This window comes from Rhea americana, unplaced genomic scaffold (genome assembly GCF_003343005.1).
Source record: "Rhea americana isolate MKP2758 unplaced genomic scaffold, rheAme1 scaffold_4, whole genome shotgun sequence".
In the NCBI taxonomy this organism is placed as follows: domain Eukaryota; kingdom Metazoa; phylum Chordata; class Aves; order Rheiformes; family Rheidae; genus Rhea; species Rhea americana.
Genome location: NW_028186534.1, coordinates 8,461,406 through 8,464,708, shown reverse-complemented (window position 1 = coordinate 8,464,708; position 3,303 = coordinate 8,461,406). Strand labels below are relative to the sequence as shown.

At 50.3% G+C, this 3,303-nt stretch overlaps 1 long non-coding RNA gene across 1 annotated transcript in view; it reads right to left on the bottom strand.

The window, feature by feature from the left end:
• Positions 1 to 948: 948 nt before the first annotated feature.
• LOC146590765 (uncharacterized) overlaps positions 949 to 3,303 on the bottom strand; it is a 9,110-nt gene continuing 6,755 nt past the window's right edge. The window contains exon 3 of the long non-coding RNA XR_014896937.1: positions 949 to 2,582. This is a non-coding gene — a long non-coding RNA (uncharacterized LOC146590765). The remainder of the gene's footprint in view (positions 2,583 to 3,303) is intronic.

Sequence of the window (3,303 nt, the reverse complement as noted above, 5' to 3'; positions counted from 1 at the left end):
CGCCGCGCCGCGCCGGCCCCCGCGGGCACCGGGGACCCCCCCCTTCCCCGCGGGCACCGGGAATCCCCTATCCCCACGGTCACCAGGGACCCTCTTCCCTCACGGGCACTGGGGATCCCCCTATCCCCGCGGGCACCGGGGGGCCCCCCTTCCCACCGGCACTGGGGACCCCCTTCCCCACGGTCACCGGGACCCGCTATCCCCACAGGCACTGGGGACCCCCTTCCCCACGGGCACTGGGGACCCCCTTCCCCCGTGGGCACTGGAGACCCGCTTCTCCTGCGTCACCGGGACCCGCTATCCCCACGGGCACTGGGGACCCCCTTCCCCCGTGGGCACTGGGGACCCCCTTCCCCCGTGGGCACTGGAGACCCCCTTCTCCCGTGTCACCGGGACCCGCTATCCCCACAGGCACTGCGGACCCCTTCCCCACAGGCACTGGGGACCCCCTTCCCCACGGGCACTGGGGACCTCCTTCCCCCGTGGGCACTGGAGATCCTCTTCCCCTGAGGCACCGGGACCCGCTATCTCCAGAGGCACTGTGGACCCCTATCCCGTGGGCAYCGGGGACCCCCTTCCCTGCAGGTGCCCGGACCCCCTGGCCTACAGCTGACCCCAGGTGGGCCCTGCAGACCCCAGTGAAGACGGGCTCCCCCACGGCCAGGCCTCCAGGCAGCCCCAGCTCGGCGYGGACTACAAGTCCCGACGGCTCCTGAGCAGCGCCTGCAAACCCTGCGGGCACAGGGAGGGGGTGAGGGACTCCTCTTGCCAGAGCCCGCCAAAGGAAACCGCCTGAGCAGAGGGTTTTCCTTCACCCCCCTTCCCGCTTTCCAATTGCATAATAATCTCAACTGCAACTGTTCGGGCACAACAACAAAGTCATCAAGCGGCGTGCCAACCTTTGCGGCACGTCGCACTCCAAGGCGCATTAAGAAGCCAAGGCAGGAGGAAGGTGTAGTCTTTAACCAAGGCAAGGACGAGGAATAGCCAGGGGTTTACACACTGAATAATGAAAGGTCCAACAGTACCTTTGTTCAGCAGGTTCCTACGCTGCCTGCATCTCACCTGTATTCACAGCGAGGACGTTTGTGCGGCCTGCCTCTGTGGGACCTACCCGTGCTGTTTCATCGCGCGTGTGTTCCCTTTCCCACTGGTGGTCAGCGCTGGGATCCCTCTCCCTCGACCTCCTCTTGCATTTTGTTCCTTTAAACGGTGAGCAGTTCATACAAGGGAGGCTGTGAAGKGCTTTTGACCTGACCTGCAGTTTTCAGCCCTGACCTGGAAAAGCGGTGACTCAAATCTAGGAGTATAGCTACAGTATTCCAGCTCATGTATTTCTCTGTTCATAACTGCAGGAAAACAAAAGCTGAAAAGCTACTTAGAGCGTCAGAGTTCACCCTTTCAGAACAGTGTTGCCAGCTGAACTAGTGCTTATCAAGACTTCTAAATTACTGGGAAATGTGTAGCTATTTGTCTGTTTCCTAGTAGCAAATGGAAGAGTCAAAGGCCATGAAACTACAGAACATTGTTCATTAATGGAAATTTRTGAGCAACAGCGGCTTAATGACCAACACATTTTAGTATAAAAACTTATTAAACATTTCTTGATATCTGATCCCCCAAATGATAATGCAACCCTAATTTCTCCTCCTCAGAGTCTGTAGAGCCCCAAGTGGGGAGTGATTGAAATCACTTTTCATTCATGTTCTCCATAACCCAGAGATTCATAAGCCAGAACCTCAAGAACTATCCCTTCCCTTAAATTTATCTTGCCATTACATGGTTATCATTTGGCAGAGAGATAGAGAAAAAAGACTTTTTTTTTTTTTTTTTTTTTTTTTTTTTTTTGCCACATGATAAATGCAGTGGTAACATTTCAGCACTATAGGCCAGCGAAATTTCTAAATCTCAGATCTATTTTGGCTTCTAAACAATGGATTCAGACTCTGCAGACATTTTTCTTTTACAGAGCCCACAGAGAAAAGCCAGTTGTTTCAAGGGAAAGGAATGCATTAATGTCTGCGCTACATGGTTATTCATTAATATTTTTCTTGCACTGCTTCTATAGCTCTAAGCACTCTATACTACATAAAAAGAAAAATGCCAAGGAAAGCAGTTAAGCTTTTCATTCCCAAAGTATCATGCTTTAAGACTAGGGCATGTTTGCACTGATTACTGTGGAAGAAAGATGGAGTTAGCCCTTATACTGCTGGGGCAGCAGTATGCCAACACCACTGCAAAATTAGCACCCTCTGACAAAGGAGAAGTCACGTGTGWCTCTCCTTTGTGTTTTATGTAGTGATGTGTGTATGTGCAAGCACTAGCTATCCCCGGCCCRTCACAGCAGCAAGCCTAGAAAACACCTTTGGGTCAGAATACAGCCACCAGGCCAGGGCCTCTTTACCACCGAGTCATAATCCTTCTGTCTGTCTTACTTCCAACACAAACTATGCATCAGCTGCTTCCTGCGATGCCTGAGCTAATTACAATCCAGTTGGCTTTCAGTTACTATCCTTTTACAGAGCTTCACTCTGCTCCAAATGATGGCAAAGATTCAAATCATCCAAATAGGCTTGAGCCCCCTGCAAGAAAGGAAGGTTCACATAGTTCTCAAAACCTACTAGAAGCATCTTAGTTCTCACTGAGATGCAATGTCTGCATAGGTCGGGGAAGGAAAACATAACATGCATTTTTCCTCTTCAAACATCAGCTCCATCTCTCTTGAAGGAGGAATCCCAGTTCCTCCTCTTTCCCGCAGGCAAGCATGGAAGTTCTTTTGCAGACAGCACAGAACAACAACAACAAAAAAATTGGAGTTAAACCTCAACTTAGTGAACATTTCAGATCCCACAGCACCGCTGCCATGGCTGCGTGGAGTGAGAGCTAGTTTTGCCACACCCTAGAAAGCAAGATGGGAAATGAAATCTCCTGCCCTGAGGTACAGCTATTATAAGCAGAAGCTCTAATGACTGGTTACCACAAACACAGAGGGGAAAAGACAAAGGGACTAAGGGTAACTTTTGCGAGTTAAGAATGAGAAAAAAATACTAGGCTGAGCAGTCAGCTTTTCCAAACACCAACAGATTAAATCCAACCATCCCACCAAAAGTGCAGGAGCTTAGCAGAGCTAATTTGCTGACACCTTCCTGTGCTTTCACTATGATGAGAAGATTACTTGAGAAGAGTGTTTCAAGTTTCTCTAGTCAGAGACCTTCTGTAGAGAAAGACATGACTAAGAAGCTGCCTTGGGAAATGCTGGACAATTGTTAGCACAAAGATAAGAGAAAATTGCAAAAAAAAAAA